The sequence below is a fragment of the Acinonyx jubatus genome, chromosome A3 (assembly GCF_027475565.1).
Source record: "Acinonyx jubatus isolate Ajub_Pintada_27869175 chromosome A3, VMU_Ajub_asm_v1.0, whole genome shotgun sequence".
In the NCBI taxonomy this organism is placed as follows: Eukaryota; Metazoa; Chordata; class Mammalia; order Carnivora; family Felidae; genus Acinonyx; species Acinonyx jubatus.
Genome location: NC_069388.1, coordinates 81,599,356 through 81,619,920, shown reverse-complemented (window position 1 = coordinate 81,619,920; position 20,565 = coordinate 81,599,356). Strand labels below are relative to the sequence as shown.

Genomic DNA, 20,565 nt, shown 5'->3' with positions numbered 1-20,565 from the left:
TCTCCCCAGGTACCCAATAGAGTGTCTATCATGTAGCAGGCACTTGAAAAATGTTTGTTGAATGGATGGTTCAACAACACTATTTTTATCTGCTATTTCAAATGATCAAGTAAGGGCCTCCTCTATTTTGACACACAATAGCCTCTTCTGGCTAAATTTTATTCCATTCAGAAATAAATTATCAAGTGTCTAAAGAGATTACTCTCAAATTCTTAAATTAGCAGAGTCGTATGATTTCTTTTCACTATAGAAAAGGAAAGAAAGTTCACCTCCCTTCATTCACCCAAACCTGCTTGGGCTCTTGCTTGCATTTCAGCAAGTTCCTCACTTTCAAGTATAAGGATAGAAATTTCCAAACTAAAAAATGCCCAGGTTGGGAAGGGGAATGGGTTTTTCACTTTGTAAGAAGATTTATAGTTTCTTGAAATGTCGATGTTTCCTTTAAAGTTTACTTTCTCCTGGAGAAAATGGAGAAAACTTTGGCTTATCTGGACTAACTTAGAAGTGTATTCATTTTGTAAAGTGAGGCATACTCTCGTTGAACAGAAGTAGTTCATCACTCAGAAACACCCTCTGTACCATCCTTCCAAGCAGCCTGCAGGTGCCCTGCCCCCTAGCTGCAGAGCACAGACCTCATGCTCTAGGCTCTACCACTGCTCTAGTCAATGTCAGTTGCCTGTTCCCAAATCTCCCCACAACACCCCCAGCCCCATTGCTGGCTCCACTGAGCTAATCCTGAACGTTCAGCAAGCATCCTGCTTAGTCAGCGTACTAGCATCCTGGGGCTGTTGTAACAAAGTACCACAGACTGAGTGGCTTAAAACAACACAAGTTTATTCTCTCAAAATCAAGGAGATGGTGGACCCATGTTCCTTCTGAAGGCTCTAAGGAAAAATCCTTCCCTGTCTTTCCTATCTTCTGATGGTTGTCAGCAATCCTATTTGCTCCTTGACTTACAGACACTTCTCTCCAATCTCTGTCTCTGTCTTCACACAGGCTGATCCCCCATATGTCTATAGGTCTATGTTCAAATTTACCTATTCGTGTTAAGACTCAGTCATATTGGATTATGGCTCATCCTAATCCAATCTGGCCTCATCTTACCATGAGCATCTTCGATGACTACTTCCAGATAAGATCACATTCACAGGTTCCAAATGGACCTGAATTTGTGGGGGACACTATCCAATCCAGCATGGTAAGGAATCATACTGGTGGAGAGACTAGACTCCGCAGCTAAAATTGGGGTATGATGTGAAAACTTTTAGGATAAAAAGCCTCCTTCCCCTCCACAAAAAAAAAAAAAAAAAAAAAAAAAATTACACTGCTTATATTCCACCATTTTAGAGAGTTTCCTTTTATTCTTGATGCCTTTCTAGTGCCAAATAAAATAAAAGCAAAACCTGCAATATTGCAAACACTGTATGGAGGGATGGCATTCATAAATCATCATCTCACACTTGAGTGGTCATTAGCCCCTTTTTAAGCATGACTACTAGCAGAAACAAGGTTCTGTCAGAGTGAGCCAGGATCTGTGGCTGGAAGGGAACTGGTGGCACAGAACACTTAAGTACCAAGACACCAAAGACAGACATGGATTTAGTGCCACTCTGGGAAAACTGCCAGGTCTCAGTGAGCCCAGAGCACCAGAGACCAGCTGCCAGAGACCAGGCATCATGAGGGGGCAGGCAGGAATATAGTTCATGTTCATGCTGGTTTGCATTTATGAAGCACCTACTGTATCCCAGGATCCGTGCTTGGTGCTTCCATTGAGCCCTCACAATAGCCTCAGTATGAAGAGCCCATCATCTCTAACTCACAAATGAGGAAGCTAAGACTCGAGGGAGTCAGAGAGCTGGGAAACGTTTGGGAAGTAAGCAGTAATGACTAAGTTCAAGCATAGGTGCTGACATCTTCTGCCACATCACAGAGGAGAGAAGAGGCAACCAATCTGAATCCAAGATTCCCAGTCTCACTTCTGCTGGGAGCCAGTCCAGCTCACAGCTCTCTTGCTGTATATGTGGGTTTGCTCTTTTCCTGCTTTTGAATTGGCAGCCGTTTTCTATCACATTTCCAATGTGCCTCTGTGTGCATGTTGGAAAGAGGGAGAAAGAGAATATATGGGTCAATATAAGCAGACTCTTAAAAGCTTATACTTTATCATTGTAATAATCATAATATATTTTACTTTACAGCCACTCATAACTGAAGCCTCTGGGCACCCTAACAAAAATAGCTAAAAGAAAAAAGGAAATTATATTAAACAAAGGAAATACGACTATAAAACCCCAATAGCCAGGAAACTAAATGAACAACATAAAACCTCCAAACAACAAAACTACAATGAAACCAAGAGGGGAAAGAAACCTTTTCACGAGCTTTACCCTGAAGGATTCCATGCTGTGAGATCACATCTGTTTAAAGCACCATAATTTATCGATATGACATCAAACCAGGAACCAGCCATTGTAAACCTTTCCCGCAGAAACTCTCAGAAAACTAACCAGGTGGTCGATGGGGGATGTGTGTGTGTGTGGGGGGGGGGGGGGGTGTCTGTAGCACGTAGCCAGGGCAACAATGGCTTTAAAATTTTATGTTCAAATACATCTATGCGAAGTTCCAAATCTTGGTACTGAAATGCAAAAATTAGTTAATTCCATGGGCAAGCAGAATTTACAAACAGAACTTTGTTAACAACAATTCCTTTTTCAGGGATAGTTCATCCATTAGTACCCATTGGTGCCTTCTCAAACTGCCGCAATAAATGGACCATTTTTAGAAATGGATTCTCTTTAGAATTAGCCACTGAGTTACCAAAACTCTGAAGATCTCTGGGGGAGGATCCAAACCCTTTCATTTATAAAACAACTGAGCTACTGAGTCTATCCTCTCATTCTGATTTGCAGTCATTTCAAAATGAGAAACTTCTACTGACCAATGATACCATCATAAACACGTGTTTAGGAACCACTGTCCTCTCCATATTTGTGCTTTTGAGGACGATATTTCTCCAGCAAGTGCTTCCCACATTTTAACTACACACTTTCCTATTGAATATGGGAAGTAAACCCGCTGGGGAAACATCTTTAAAAGATTTGTAGGGTTAGGATAGCCCAAACATTCACTAAACTATTTGGCTGGCAGAATCAAATAAAATATTAAAATGTGTGATGGGCATCGAGGAGGGCACTTGTTGGGATGAGCACTGGGTATTGTATGTAAGTGATGAATCACGGGAATCTACCCCCGAAGCCAAGAGCACACTATATACAATGTATGTTAGCTAACGTGACAATAAATTATATTTAAAAAAATAAAAGAAAAAATATCAAAAGACACTTTTTCAAAACATTTGTTCATCCTGAAGTACTCCCTATGTTGGCATAGATCTGGCCTCAAAATTAGGACACTCATATCAGAAACATGGACCTAGACCCCAATGTAGCTTCAAGAGTAAATAAAGCAGGTGATTTTTTTTGTAAGTTCTATATATATATTGGATACTAACCCTCTATTGGATATGTCATTTGTAAATATCTTCTCCCATTCTGCAGATTGCCTTTTAGTTTTGTTGATCGTTTCCTTCACTGTGCAGAAGCTTTTTATTTTGATGTAGTCCTAATAGCTTATTTTTGCTTTTGTTTCCTTTTGCCTCAGGAGACGTGTCTAGAAAGAAGTTGCTACAGCTGATGTCAAAGAGGTTACTGCCTGTGTTCTCTTCCAGGATTTTTATGGTATCAGGTCTCACACTTAGCTCTTTAATCCATTTTCAACTTATTTTTGTGTATAGTGTAATAAAGTGGTCCAGTTTCATTGTCTTGCATGTTTCTGTCCTGTTTTCCCAACACCATTTGTTGAAGAGACTGTCCTTTTCCCATTGGATATTCTTCCCTGCTTTGTTGAAGTATTGACCATATAATTGTGGGTTTATTTCTGAGTTTCCTATTCTATTCTATTGGACTATGTGTCTATTTTTGTTCCTGTACCATAGGTGGGCAAGGATGTGAAGAAAAAGGAGCACTTGTGTGCTATTGGTGGGGATGCAAACTGGTGCAGCCACTATGGAAAACAGTATGGAAATTCCTGAAAAAGTTGAAAACAGAACTACCCTATGATCCAGCAATCACACTACTTATTTACCCAAAGAACACAAAAACACTAATTCAAAGATATACTAGGTTTACACAGCATTATTTACAATAGCCAAGATGTGGAATTTGGAAGCAGCCCAAGAGTCCATCATTAGTGAATAAAGAAGATGTGGTGTGTGTGTGTGTGTGTGTGTGTGTGTGTGTGTGTGTGTGTGTGAATATTATTCAGCCATAAAAAAGAATGAAATCTTGCCATTTGCAATGACATAGATGGAGCTAGAGAACATAATGCTAAGCAAAATAAATCAGTCAGAAAAGACAAATACCATATGATTTCACTCATGTGTGGAATTTAAGAAAAAAAATAAGCCAAGGGGAAAAGAGAGAGAGGGAGAGAAACCAAGAAACAGACTATTAATTATACAGGACAAACCAATAGTTACCAAAGACTACTGGATTGTAGGGTAGTTCTATTTCTAACTTTTTGAGGAACCTCAATACTGTTTTCCACAGTGGCTGCACCAGTTTGCATTCCTACCAACAGAGCACAAGTGTTCCTTTTGCTCCACATCCTTGCCAACACTTGTTGTTTCTTGTCTGCACTTTTTATTTTATTAAAGCCTATGAAATTTTCCAAGGAATAACTCAGGTCTCCATAGAACAACCTGGCCAGTTCTCAGACACATGATTTGATTAAAAGAGCAAGCTGTGGAATTGTCCACATAGGGTGATACCATTCATGTTTGGAAAAAGAAACCACCAAAACAACCCTGGATGATTTCTAGAAGCCCACCATCTTATATGTGAGTGTACAGGAAAATGTAAACCAATGCACACAGGCCAAGGCATGAGGGTTGTCTCCTCTGGAAGCAGGCCTGGATTGGGACACAGTGAGTGAATGGGGACTTTATTTCCTTCGTATTTCAGAAGAGACTATATATATATTATTTATGCATGAGGGAAAAAAGCCTTTAATGTGACAGACAAAAACTACCTTCTAGCTTGTGTCAGGCAATATAGTAACTCTAGAAGAGTCTCTGCCAGTCAACAAACAAGAGGTGGTGTTAAGACGAGGCCAAAACTTGGAGAACCCAGAGTCTCATTCAGGATGATATAACCATGATTTCCCTTATGAACTGAAAATTTAAAAAAGTGGCTCAAAACTTATTTGGAAACAGACCCTGTGGCACTGATATGTAAAGTGGAGTTGCACCTGGCTGAAAACATGGATGGGTTTCTTGCACTCCACCATGTCAACCCAAGGGGTACCAGCTTTGCTTTCCACCATGTACCTGCCAAGTATGGAACATGCACCCACATCAGTACCCAAAAATAGTTTCTGGTGACTCTAATATGGTTGATGACACCCCCTCATGTTAATCAGCACACAGAGTCTTTGGTCCCTTCTCATTTGGAACTGACCTGGTGGACCCATGTTGATCAGGAAGAGTCTTGCTCTCCAGCAATGCTCAATTTAAGCATAAAGAGACTCCATGAGCCTTCCAGAACAGACATTTTCTTCTTATACACACCAGAGGTAAAGGTATCACTATCACACAAAGAGAAAAGAAAATGAAACAACCTCTTACAGCCTGAGATTATCTACTTTTTTGTGTGTTTACTTATTTACTTATTTATTTATTTTGAGAGAAGGGTGCACACACGAGCAGGGGAGGAGCAGAGAGAGAGGGATAGAGAATCCCAAGCAGGGTCCATGCTATCATCACAGAGCCTGATACAGGGCTTGATCTCACAAACCACAAGATCATGACCTAAGCCAAAATCAAGAGTCAAACACTTAACCAACTGAGCCACCCAGGCGCCCCCCAAAATGTACTTTACTTTAGATGTAGAATAGAAATCAAAGCAAAAATTTTTTTCAAAGGAGGTTACCTATGTCTTCAACTGACTTACTTAGACTGGCCAATCAAAGCAAGAAGACTATAGCAAGATAACTGGGGAGATCACTTGGAACTTGCACCAAAATGACTATGCTGTTTCCTTTAATAAACACTTTTAAGAAATACATTCAACCACATCAATAACTTAGGAAATAAGGCAGGATCAATGCTCCATGTTTAGTGAAGGGAAGGAGAAAGGCTACCAACATCTAAAATGCAAGAATATCAGAAGGAAGGGTAGACTCCCCCTTCTTCGTCCAGACCACTTTACACAAATCAAATCCCAGATAAAGCCTCCTGGAATGAGGCATTAATGGGTGGGCAGAGGGCCTAGTGGCCTGCGTGCCTGTCAGTTCATTTGTTCTAAGAGTCAGGCTCCACACACAGAGCTATTTTAAAAGGAAAACAAGGGCACCTGGGTGGCTCAGTCAGTTAAGCGTCTGACTTCAGCTCAGGTCATGATCTCGCGGTTCGTGAGTTCAAGCCCCGTGTGGGGCTCTGTGCTGACAGCTCGGAGCCTGGAGCCTGTTTCAGATTCTGTGTCTCCCTCTCTCTCTGATCCTCCCCCATTCATGCTCTGTCTCTCTCTGTCTCAAAAAAAATAGATAAACATTAAAAAAATAATAGTAATAAAATAAAAGGAAAACAAAGTAGGAATTTGAACAAAATTCAGTATCAACTCACTTCAGAAAAAATTTTATGTTGCCATTTTTTTGACTATATAATTTTTAAAAATGGAGTCAGTTTCTACTCAATATGGTAGGCATCATTCAAAAAAAGTCTGAGTTCAGTTTGTGTGTGTGCATGCATGTGTGCGTGTGTGTACGTGTATGTTAAATCAACATTTGGGTTTAGCAAATTAGTGCAAGTTTGCCTGTCTTCCGTTGTATAGATCAGTTCCAGATCTGTTTTTAAGCACCAAGCTACTGAAGGATTATTATTTTTAGAATTCATATTTCTTCTTAATCCCCTAATCCATTCGGGGGACATGTCCAGATTGTCAACCCAACATATGAGAAAACCTCAATGAAGCAGCAAGAAAAAAAAAACAAAACAATAGACAAATAACCATGGGATATATTGTTCAGCTTTTGTTGAGCTTGAAATGTGCCAAGTTGGAAATAGGGGAGAGAGGTTTGTGATATTCCACTGGAACATATTGTCACTGTTATAACCAGCCCACGTTCACCGGAGCTGCCAATTATTCCCCAGCCACCATTTTTTTCCTTTAGATTGATCTCCTGCTTGAGGCTGTTTCACACCCATGACTCTGAAGCTTCCCTAGTGGCATGTTGGCTAATTAAGAGCAAAATCCATCTCTTGATGAAATAATGCTGCCACTGAAAAGGAATTCTACATTTTTTTTTAATTCTTAATCAGGCTGGAAGGAGCAGTATTCTAACACTTGTATTAAGCATAGGAAAAAGGTCTATAGCTAGCAATTAGCAATGATGAAAAGGACAGCGATTTAAAGCATGTTGCAGTGACATTTTTATCAAATTAAATGAGTTTGCTAGGCCCACCAGCTGCATATGCTTATTGTCATTTACTGTTTGGACAGCAACACATCAGCCACTGAGTATCAGGAGGTGCTGAATTTAATAAGTCATTTTGACACTGGTGTGAAACGAGCAGATCAGCATTCTGAGGAATGTGTTCACACTCTGAACAGACAGGGAGACATTCTAAGCTTGCGAGGTGACACCAATCAACAGGAAGAAATGATGAAAGCCAGGCTAGGAAGCAGGCAGTAGTGGTGACTAGAGCGGCAGCCGCAGACACACCACTGTGAGAAAAGAAAAAGATACATACACACACATACACACACACATACACACACACACACACACACACACACACACACACCAAACCTACTATTTCTTGGTTTAGCTAGACAGAGCATCTAAAGAAGTGAAGACTTTTCAGAAACACGGGACGTGTACCCATTCTAGTCACCATAAATTTTCATTTATAATTTAAAAACCTACACAGTTCCTCTATAACAACCGCTAGAAGCAGCTGACAAATCTTCAGATTTTCTCTTGGCCCCCTCCTGTTTGAAATGTGGCATCCTGTTCAAAAGAAACAAACAAAAATTCCCCTGAATGCTGGGAAAATACAAGTTTTGGTTTACCCTTTTCACCTAATATGTTTGCTCTAAACTGATTACCTAGCTAGGACAGGAGGAGGTAGTATTACTTGGTTTTGATTTACCGTGGGGTGAGGGTGTATGTTGCTTCCAAAACACTTGCTTTTAATATGAGATGTGGAGTGACATTTTGATAATCCCAGCAACTATTTATGTTGAGGGAGAGACCCGATACCAATGCCTTAACCATGTACCTGGTATAAGAGTTAAAACACACCAGAAAGCCGAATGCCAACTACCTCTTAAAATGTGCAGGTGTAATTTACAGCATAACAAAGGTGACTAGTCAATTAGCTCTTGGCTTCAGAAGTTTCTAATGCCATCTAGTGGAAATGGTAAATTTGATCACTTGCACATTAAAGGGGAGCCTAAAATTCCAGATAGTATGTCATTATGCTGCCACATATTCAGAACAACTCAACACCAGAGTCCAATCTCAAATATATCTCAAAAAAATTAGCTACGGTGCCTTCATAAGACTAGAATGCGCCTCAGAAAATGAGACTTGCCCGGAATATCCTTGGATGCCTGTCCACTGCAAGTGAAATAATTATTAGCACCACCCCACACCACTGCCATGCCTATGCAATCATTTTCCTCATCACTGTTCTCTTATCTTCTAAACTCTAGAATCTAAAGTTAGACTATTTGATAGATGTTTTTCATTATTCTGGAAGCACAGTGGGTTCGGTAAAACCTGAAATACCTTTTGAAGTGTATGTTTCACTGATTTTAATCTAAAAAATAGTACAAGAGGAACTAAATATATTTTGCTAGTTTAATCTTAGAAGCTGTTCGATTTTCAGTGAACTCTTCATAGATTTTCCTGCAGTGGAATTCTATATAGTAAAATTCTGAGCAAGAAGTATAGCCTTGGGGATTTTGTGCTTCCTTTCAAGATGGTCACCAAGCAGCTTTAGCTATGGGGCTATGACTCAAGAATCAAAGGTGCTTCACATAATTGCAAAAGCAAAAATAGGCCATATTTTATTTGTATATGAAGATAAGTGAGTAAATAGTCTGCATATGTCATTTTCTTCTGTGTCACCTGTCAAAGACAGTCCTCTCCAGGAGCATGGTTATAAGAGAAATCACTGGAACCCTGAATTCTCCTGCAAATTAATGTGAAACTCAGAACTACTCATTTCACTTCTTCCCACTCAGTTTCCTCATTCATCAAATAATGAAGTTGGACTTGAAGTCAACTCAAAAGCTCTTTTTGCTCCTAAACTATTGTTTGGAATTTCAAGCCTAAAAGCTGGGTCTTCTGTTTCATAGTAATAATTTTACTTAATAGTGTTAATTTCATCATAGCTATTTTACTTAAAATAATTATTTTTATTACCAGTATTTCCTTAGTATGGGTCTTACAGTGAATTTCAGTGTTTGGACGACCATAAATTTTAAAAGCAATTTATTTGTGTGTTATACTATACTTCATTTTGTTAAAGCAATCTATTTGTAAGAGGAGAGGACTGTGGGGATAGCGACATGGGAGGTGAAGGAATTCACCCAAGGCAGAGCAAAAGAGGTAGAAGTTTATTGGATACACTGCAAGGGAGCAGCGGGCAGGACAGCAAAGAGAGACTGTCTGCCATGAGGCAGTGGTGAGGGGCTATAGTTACAGGGCAGAGTGAAGGAGTATGGGGCCATAGGGAATTTTTCCTTTTTGGTAATCTTAGGAATTATGCCTAGTTATAAGTAGCCTATTGGTCAGTTAGGGCCTCTGGCCATTTAGAGGGGGGGGTCACTTCATAAGCCTGTTTGCATTTAACTCAGTAGTCACTGTGGTCCCTTTTGCCATGCTCAAATCTTCCTTGCTGAAGCCTATTGTCTAAAAGCAGCTCTACACGGACTATAGTTTAAATAAACATGATTTCTAAAGAATTAAAAATGGCAAGTATATCTTTTCTATATACACTCATCTTAGCATTCTTAAGCTGAATAAGATATTTTTTATTTTTGTATATTTATAAAATAAAGTATTTTTTTCAAGAAAAATATACATAGCCATTTCACATGTAAAAACTTTTTTAAAAATAAAGGAAGAAAAGAAAGAGAAGAAAGAAAAAAAAATCATCTGTAGTTCTAACAGCCAAAGACAGCAGACTGTCCATTCAACACTGTGGTATGTATACTTCCCTCAATCTTTTACTCATGTATAACATTTACCTAATTTGTATTATGTGATATATATAAAAAATCTATTGTTGATTTTCATAATATCACCTATTTTTCTGACTATAAAAATATAATTTATTATCATAGAAAATTGTTTAAATATAAAAATACATAAAGAAAATCACCCAGAATTTCACCAACCAGAGATATCTTCATTTACTATTTTATTTCTTTAAAGTTCTTTTTCTATGCATAATTTAACACAGTTAAGATTATATTACATATTCTGATTTTAAGTACAATTAACCCAAGAAGAGTCACTCACAAGTCCTAGTTGGAAGATGTTACAAAGAGGGTCTTAATCACAGATTATATCTGCCACTGGTAGTTTATTCATTTTTCATAATTACAAAAAAAAAAGCCTATACACTCAGGTCATTCAAAATGAGTTCTAAGAGCAGACAATCGTTACTCAAGTTCCTTTCAATGCAATGCTATTATATTGCTGAATAAGAATCAGTTTCAGTGGAGGGAGAAAAAAATACTTTCTGGGCTTAGTAATTCTGCAAACATAATGTCACTGTCATTTAAATATTGCAGTCCTTGTTTTTGAGTAGAAAAGAAGTGGTTTTGTTGTGTTTTAAGCTGGAGAATTCCACCTAAACCATGAAGTAAAAAATATTACACAAAAAAATACATTTCCTGATATTGAAAGAAAAATAGCAAAAACCAACAATAACAACGAATGGAAACTTTGCAGACCCTAGCTTCTTCCCCTGGTTTACAAAGTTATTTTAAAATATCTAGTAAAATTAGATTCCTGATTGTGGAATCTAAACAGAATAAGAAGGTACTTGTAACTCTTTTTATAGTATGGCTTCCTCATTTCCAAGTACTTCTTGGAAACAAAGAAGTTTGTTTCTTGTCACAAACTAAGACAATACTTGGGTTGCAGGATTCTCTCCTCCCAGCCTTCAAAAGTGTGGATTGCCATTGTCTTCTGACAGATAGTTCTGTAGGGAGAATCCTAAAACCAGGCAGATTTCTATTTCTGGGTAGATTGTTGTTGAGCCTGGATGCTTAAGAATCTTTTCTTTAGCCTTATAATTCAAAAGACACAGGAGGAGTCTAGGAGTAGGATTCTTTTGTGAATCTTATTAAGATCACTGTGAATCCTTTCCATCTTTATTCAAGTCTTCCTTTGCCCCAGGAAGACCACCTAATTACCAATTTTGTCCAATTTGAAGGGTTCTCTGCTCAAGAACATTATCATTTTTGCTGGTCTCTTTTTTCTGGCCCCTATATCTATCCTTTCCCTCATCATTTTAATTTTCCTCCCTTTTTCTCTATATTCAGAGAAAAGTTTCATTTTCCACAATACATGTTCTACACTGCCATACTCTATTACAGGTTTTAACTTCCAATTCATATCTTTCTTATAATCCATCATTTTATTCATTTTTTTTTCATTATATGCTGCTATATTTTCACCTCAACCATATTGCCTTTTTTAGGTAATACTAACATAAATACTTTCAACTTAAAAGATATTCTTATTTTCCAAAATTTTTCCTTTATAAAAAAAATGTTTGTATGTAGGAAGATACAAATAACAGCAAATATCCATGATTTTTTTAATCCACATGTAACAAATGTTAATGGTTTATCATATTTGCTTCAGCTCTTTTTTCCACAAATAAAACATCACACAAGAAGTTCAAATGTCTACAGACCTTTAGATGTAATCATTATTTTGAACTGATTATCTCCATATTTCCATACTTTTACACCTCTTGTATGTACCTATAAGTAATATACCGTGGACTACAATTATTAAATTTATATATTCTGTATCATACTAAAAATGGCATCATTTTACAACATTCCCCCCCTACATATTGTGTTCTATGGAGAGGTTGCGTGGAGGTGTTCCAGCTGACAGCCAGAATCTACCACCAGACATAGGAGGGCATGAGCCAGAAACCAGCGTTTTACGAGTAAACTTTTACATTTAATCTACTTCAAATAAGCTAAATTTATTGTTGTCTTACATTCAGGGTAGCGAGAGGGAAGTATACTATAACCTAAGGCACACTGCTTCCCAAGGGCTTGGAGACCAAGTAATAGGCCGTAAGGTTCCCATAGATGAAATCTCTGACCAACAAGTCACAAGATACTTGCTTAGACTGTTTGTCAGGAGCCAAGAGGCCCACCTCATACCGGTTCAGACCAGTGGAGACACTGGTATTCTCATTTGGCCTGTGCCAGTGCCCCCTACGTGGGCGCAAAGGGCCTGAAATCTCCACCCCAGCATGGCCACGCCGCCATATTTGAGCCTGCAACACAGGACAGTGTGGGTAAACCCATAATTACCTGCCTTTACCTCACCCTTTCAGGTTTCCAATCACATTTCTCCACGTTCTCCTTAAAATTCCATAAAAACTCACACCCTGCCCCTTCCATGTCCCAGGGAGGCAGATTTGAGATCTTTTTCCAGTCTGGTAGTTTGGCTGCCTGGCAAATTAAATTTCTTTCTTTGCTGTAAATTCTGGTGTTTTACGGCTTTTCTGTGCATGGGGTGTACCAGGGCCCTCCTTAGGGTTACAAACCTCAGCCACTCCAGCCAATGCCAGGTAGAGCAGGGATGACCTGTCCATGCTGAGCCCTGACCAAATTGTAGATCTGTGAGCAAACTAAATGGTGCCATAGTTTTACTACTAAATTTGTAGGCAATTTGTTATGCAGCCATAATAACTTGAATAACGTCTTCCTGCCTCCTGTTCTGGTCCCTCCACTTCCTTACCTATTCTCCTAGGAGCACCGCCTTAATAAATTGTTTGCATATGAATCTAAGAGACCAAGGTGGAATTATGGGTAATCCACACCAAAGGTGAAATATACAACTTCTGTTAAAAGCTCTGCTCTCTTGGGGCGCCTGAGTGGCTCAGTCGGTTGAGCATCCGACTTTAGATCAGGTCATGATCTCACAGTTCGTGAGTTCGAGCCCTACATCAGGCTCTGGGCAGAAAGCTCAGAGCCTGGAGCCCACTTCAGATTCTGTGTCTACCTCTGTCTGCCCCTCCACTGCTTGCACTCTTGTCTCTTGCATTGTCTGAAAAAATAAATAAACATTAAAAAAAAAAAAAAAAGCTCTGCTCTCTTTAAAACTCAATAAGATGCTTTTTCTGTGGTACCAGTTATTGGGCCAAAGAAGCAATTGAACTAAAACTAAAAGGTAGAGAGAAGGAAGAAATTTGCTCTCTGAATTCTTTTCTGAGTAGCCATATTAATGAGGGAGCTGGAAAATCAAGAAGCATCTACATTCAATGCTACTGCAAAGAGAAGTATTTTGTAGAGAGTTCTATCTTATAAAGACAGTGCTTTGAACTTTTACTTTAAAGAATCCCTAGGAAACATTCTCCCTCTCAGGTGGAAAAAAGACGAGCAAATCCCATATCTCCCCTAATCTTGGCTCTCTAAAGAAATGGCCCAAGTCTCTATGGGCAGGTGCCTAGCTAAACAACTGCATAGCAAGATCTGGAAGAGAGTGAACATCAGCTCTGACCCTCTAGTCAACAAGATAACTGTACAACCAAAAAAAAAAAAAAAAAAAACATGGAACCTTCTATAGATAGTCTGGGGGCAACAGAATTCTATCAGCTGATGAGAGGGCTATTCCTGATATAGGTCTTAAATTTCTTAGAAGTTTGGCCTCATAGGCATGCTACCTGCTGCTCCCACTCAAAAGTAACTGATCCAGCTCTTTTACACTTCTCTTCTACCCATGGTGCTTGACTTCAGCCCAGTAATCTCCGCACAGTCAGAAAGAACTGGTATGTTTTATGGCAAGGATTTCACACACTGAGTCTTTTTAATGGATGCCTCCTTTGAAAGCCTATTCTAGCATGGTTCATCTTCCCAAGGGATTTCAAGCTTGGCTACTCCCAATTTCAGACTTCCTCCCAATATCATCATTGTCAAGGGCTAGAAGTACATAGACTGAAAGCCACATCCTCTAGCAATAGCCACGTAGCCACAGGCTTCTCTTGGCTACCACGTCCATTGGGGATATTTCAAATGAGCATACTTCAGAGCACTATAAAACAAGCCATAAAGAATTTTCCAGTATGGCACAGATTTAAATTATTCTCCATCTTAGATCTTTATCTTCCTTACAAGATTCCCCCTACTTTCACCACTGTGTGCAGTTTATCTTTTACTGGCCTTAAGTTACCCAAACCAACTGAAAAACAAAACCAAACTAGGAGATGCCAGAAGCCTTCATGGAGGACTGATCTATTTCTCTCCTGAACTCAGTCTGGCCATTATCTCATGCCCAGGGAGAGAGCCTTACACTGACAGTCTGCTAAGAGACCAAGAAACACCTGGGTATACTGCCAATGACAGTGTAACAGGACCCGTGGAAAACAAAATCTCGGGTCATTACCAGGATTGCCAAATCTTGCGGATCAAGAAAGTCTATTTCATCCTTGCCTTCAGTGGCCAAAAAAGAGAAGAAGATATACCATGTGCAGTTGTAAAGTACTCTGAGGAAGACTCCAGAAGGCTTCATGGAAGGTCACTCCCATGATGCCAACCACTTCACCCTGCCCAGCCCCATAAGACTTTAAATTCTAGCAAACCTAACATGTCTTTGGAGCTTTGACATTTGGTTTTTCTTTTATTTTGTTTTAATCTTATTTTTTTACCTTTGCCAAAATATACATATTTCAAGGAGCCTAAATTTAATTTAATCTGCAATAAATTGAATTACCCTAGAACTTAGAGTTCATGGCAGAGTGCAGACTTTGGGTCAAACAGCCTAAGTTTCAAACACCAGCTGGTTTCATACCTTAATTACCACTTTTGTGACCTTGGAGAAGTTAGGTACATTCTCCACGCTTCCATTTTCTTGTCTTAAAAAAATGTATCATAATTGTATGTTTCCACAGAATAATTATGAGGATTTCAGGAAAACTATATGTAAAATACTTAGCACCTGACACCCAGTACAGACTCAACTAATATTTAGCCATGTGGAAAGAAATTCTACCAAACTCCATTTTATCCATTCACTCTTTGTCTGGAATATTCAGGACCAAGTGTGGTCTCGAAAAAGTTGGGGCAGCCTTACAGTATGTGATAGACATTTCAAAGGCACTAATGTGAGTATTAGCCAGACACGTAGACAAAATAGAATAATAACCTGGATGATCCCTTGCAAAGCATTCAGCATAAAAGAGAACAGGCTTCAGGCCAATATGCATTTTATGTGAAATTGAAAATCCACCCCACAATATGTGCTATGTTTTTCAGACCCAGAAGCTTCAGTTTGGAGATATTATGCAAAATGGGATGGACAAGGTGAGTTGTTATTAATTGTGAGCTCTTTGGAACTCTTTCTACAAAGTTGCCCAAAGATACAGAGATCTTTTTTTCTTTTTGTTATGGAAAATTTCAAACCTGTGCGAAAATAGACAAAAAGGTGTAACAAACTCCCATGTTCTCTTCACTTAGTTTTAATAACTATCAACATTATATGATCTAGACTTCTACCTGCTTCCCTCATCATATTATTTCAAAGCTCATCCCAAACATTGTTTCATCTCATCCACAAATATTTCAGTATGTGTCTCTAAAAGGACTCTTTCTAAGCACAGCCACAATACCACTATCACAACTAAGATCTTTCTTTTTTTTTTTTTTTTTTTTTTTTTTTTGAGTACTCTCTATGCCCAACATGGGGCTTTGAATTCACAACCCTGAGATCAAGAGTCACATGCTTTACCGACTGAGCCAGCCAGGCACCCTTATCACATCTAGAATCTTAACAATAATATTTTAATATCGAATATCCAACCAGTGTTCAAATTTCTAATTGCCTCATAAATGCCATACATCTTTAACCGTACATTTGTTTTAATAAAGATCCAAATAATGTCTGTTCATTTCAATTGATTGATTTGTTGCTTAACTCTTTTCTCAGCCCATAGGTTCTCTCTCAATCTTTTCCTTTGAAATTTATTTGTTACAAGACCCAAATTATTTATTTTGTAAGCTTCCCAAGGTCTGGATTTTGCAAAAAAGCTTGCAACAGTACATTTAAATTAAATTAAATAGTGCTGTTTATTATTAAAATAGTACTCTCTAAGTGAGAACAGGGGCAGAAAGGCTAAAGAAAGTCTTGATCTGCTGGTAAGAACATTATTATATGTTTCATAAAGGTTGCTGAAACAATCCAGAAAATCGCTGCATGTCACTTGCAGGCTGGAGTGAGGGAGCCCAAGACTGTTGCACTCCCAAGTCCTCCCCTGTTTGCAGGCACCATCCTTCTGCATATCTCATTATCACTCACAAAGTGTTTGCTGAGAACTGGTCCCTTCTGTCTGCCCTAACAAGCATGGGTCTGTGCGACAGGAACTCAGGGATGAAGATGTGGGTTTAGAGGTAAAAGAAAAGCAAAGATGGGAGAATGAAAGTGTATGGAAAGATCAGTTAGAGGCAACCAAAAGCAGGTGAATTGGGGATTATGGGTACATAGTTTGGGCAGGCAGCAGATAATAGATGGAGAGAAAAGGCTGTGGCCTGTGCCATGATCATTGAGTTTCATGTCCCCTGTGTGGGATGAGGTGACTTAGGCTGCCCTTAACACAACCTCTGCTCTTCCAAACCAATAATGTATAAACAATTCTACAGTTATACAAGATTCATTCCAACCTGAGTCATCATGACAGCTCAGTATGGCTATGGATTTATGGCGATCAGCACCAGGCAAAGTATTAACCTGATAGCTACTTTGTTCCCACATACAAAAAACCCTGCAGTGACAACTTGTCCCATTTTAGATACAACGGTAAGCTTCTAGAGTAGTCCCCATATTATAAAGGATCACATGAAAATAATAATTGCTTATTGACACAGGATTAACATAAAGCAGCTGAATATCCTGATAAAATAAAATCTGACCCTATTTGTGGACATTTAAGATATGTTGTGTTTTCTTTTGGTTCTCTTGGACTAACACAACCAGCCTTGAAATTTAATGATTTTTTTCTCATGTAAAAAGATGCTACAAGTTAATACTAAATCCTGAGGCATTCTGAGCTCTTGGTGAGAAAAAAAACTAAGGATTTCCACTTCTGGCAATGGTGGCAGAGTCTATGGTAAGTCTATGGTAAGTCTAACTTACCACTGAGAACAACTGGAATACCTAGATTAAAATCTGCTTTAATCTGTTTGTGTGTTTCAGAGGGCAACCATCTGCGAGACTAGATGGGCCCAGTATTATTAGAAGAGCTAATAGCTAAGAAGTTTCCAAAATTGATAAAAGAAAATAAATCACAAATTCAAGAAGTACTATAAATCCCAAACAGAATTACTACCCAAAGGTGTGGGAAGGAATCCCACATCTTAACAAACATAGTAAAACTTTAAAATCAAAGATAGAGAGAAAATCCTAAATGTTTGCAGGGGGTAGGGGTGGCAGTGAGCAGAAGACTCATTCTCTTCAGTAGAAGAATAAGACTGACAGCTGAACTCCCAACAGAAGTAATAGAAGCTAGGAGAGAATGGAGTGATATTTTCTAAGTGCCGTGAGAAAGCAATGGGGCTTCCACTTCTGATGTTGTGAAGTAACCTCTACATAGTTAAATCTCCCTCAGATCACAACCACAAACTCTGGACAAAATTCAAAAAAATAACTCAAGAGTGAACACAAGCAAGTAGACTGTAGAGAAGAGTGGACACTTGGGAAGAAGGAACAGCCTAGGTTAAGTTACCCATTTTTATACCATTTGGCCTGTATAGGCCAAAGTCAGTGCCACACAGGGTGGACCCACTAGAACTCCAACAGAAAACTCACATTATTGTCTTGAAGAGAAACCAGAATTCATAGCTTGGGGTAACCACAGTCATTGGAAGTGAGAGACAATTCCATAAAGTAGAGAACCAGAAAGGGCAACCATAACTTTGTGTTTAAACTCTGCCTGAATCTGGGGCACCTGAGTGGCTCAGTTAGTTAAGCGTCTGACTCTTGATTTCAGCTCAGGCCACAATCTCACAGTTGGTGAGTTCGAGCCACACGTTGGGCTACACACTGGCAGTGCAGAGCCTGCTTGGAATTCTCTCTCTCTCCCTCTCTCTCTGCTCCTCCCCCACTTGTGCTCTCTCTTTCTTTCTGTCTTTCAAAATAAATAAATAAACATTAAAAAAAAAAACCTCTGCCCAAATCCTTGACTGACCCCTGAACCATATGTACAAGACAGACTCCAGCTAAGAACATGAGCCTCAAATATCATAAGGCCTCACATATATGTGACTGGAATTCCAGAGAGATAGATATTGAGGTATAAATAATAGTTAAAGAAATAATTGCTGAAATCTCCCTAAATTTTGTGGAAGACGTACCTATATTTACAGACTCAGGAAACTCAGTGATGCATGAGCAGAACATACTAAAAAAAAAATACCAATTACATCAGACTGAAAGTACTGAACACCAGAGATAAAGAGAAAACCTTTAAAGTAATCAGGGAAAATTCACATAATGTATAGCAGAACAATAATTAGAAATACCCTGACTTCCCATCAGAAGCAAGAGAAAATGGTAAAACATTTAAAATGCTGAAACAAAATATCGTCAACCAAGAATTCTATATCTAGTGAAAACATACTTTAAGAATTAAGACATTATTTTGCCTTAATAATAATTGCCAACTTAGAAGTCTATACCAGTGAAATATTCCTCAAAATGAGCATGAAATAAAGACTTTTAAAAACAAACAAAACTTAAGATAATTTGTTACCAGCAGACCTGTGCTAAAGGAAATTCTGAAGAAAAGTCTTCAAACAGAGGCAAAGGATATCAAATGGATTCTCAGAGATGCAGAAAGGAATGAAGATCCACAGAAAGGATAAGGATGGTGGGTAAACATAAATGAATATATGACATAGGAACAATAATAATAATATGGGATTTTAAATATACATAGAATAAACATAAATGACAATAATACATAAAATCAAATGAGTCAAGTGAAGTTCAAGTGTTCTAAGGTCTTTCGGTTGCCTAGGAAGGGATCAAAGTACTAATTTGTATGTGGTATAATCAAATCTGTACCACCCTAAACTCCCCCCACCCCCTTCAAGACTTCAGGATCTATTCCTTCAGTTGTTACCGCTCTTTGGGAATTGCCATAAGCTTCAGAGGGTCACCGTACCCAAGGATACACAACCCCTTCCCAGGGCAGCCTGCATCCAATGACTGACTAGTCAACATATGGATATAAAAGTCTGGTCATCTCACCCAAACTCAAGACTCTGAAGGCCCATCCAACTTCAGAGTTCCCCTGGAGATGGCTTTTGGCCTTTGTTGCAACTGCATCACCACCTGACTTCTCCCTCTGCCAAACTTGTCTCTTTTCCTTCCCTTCCACTGGTGATAAGCCCAAGTGCATCTCCCCAATAGACCTCCTGAACACCAGTCTCCACCTCATAGCCTCAGAACCCCACCTGCAACATTATAGGAGATTTTCATTAGCCAAAAAGGTATGTTTAAATTCTAGGGCAGCCTCTAAAAAAGTAGTAAAACAAAATTTAACATTAAAAAACAACAGAGGGGAGGGACGCCTGGCTGGCTCAGTCAGTTAGGCATCTGACTTCAGCTCAGCTCATGATCTCATGGTTCTGTGGGTTCAAGCCCCATATTGGGCTGTCTGCTGTCAGTGTGGAGCCTGCTTTGGATCCTCTGTCTCCCTCTCTCTGCCTCTCCTTCACTCCTGTGTGTGCACCCTCCTTCTCTCTCTCGCCCAAATATGAATAAACATTTTAAAAAAATTTTTTTAAATAGGCGGAAAAATGGGATGATAAAAATTAACAAATCTAAAATAAGACAAGAAAAGCCACAAAAAAGGAACATAGAAAAGGTAGAATAGGGGCGCCTGGGTGGCTCAGTCGGTTAAGCGGCCGACTTCGGCTCAGGTCATGATCTCACGGTCCTTGAGTTCGAGCCCCGTGTCGGGCTCTGTGCTGACAGCTCAGAGCCTGGAGCCTGTTTCGGATTCTGTGTCTCCCTCTCTCTGGCCCTCCCCCGTTCATGCTCTGTCTCTCTCTGTCTCAAAAATAAATAAACGTTAAAAAAATTTTTTTTTAAATAAAAAAAAAGAAAAGGTAGAATAAACAGAAAATAGTAAAAGTTTTAAAGACTGAAACAAATTGGCCAGATGACTATGAAACTTACAAAAAGATACTTAACCATTACTATTCAGGGAAATGCAAATGAAGGCAATATCCCTACTGATTCATC

The 20,565-nt window shown here is 38.9% G+C and overlaps 1 long non-coding RNA gene across 1 annotated transcript; it reads right to left on the bottom strand.

Moving 5' to 3' along the window:
- Positions 1–1,326: 1,326 nt before the first annotated feature.
- LOC128311215 (uncharacterized) lies at positions 1,327–9,396 on the bottom strand. The gene is made up of 3 exons (XR_008289362.1): positions 7,981–9,396; positions 5,514–5,640; positions 1,327–2,084 (listed from the first exon to the last, which is right to left on the bottom strand). It is a non-coding gene; the product is annotated as an uncharacterized LOC128311215 (long non-coding RNA).
- Between the last annotated feature and the right edge of the window lie 11,169 nt (positions 9,397–20,565).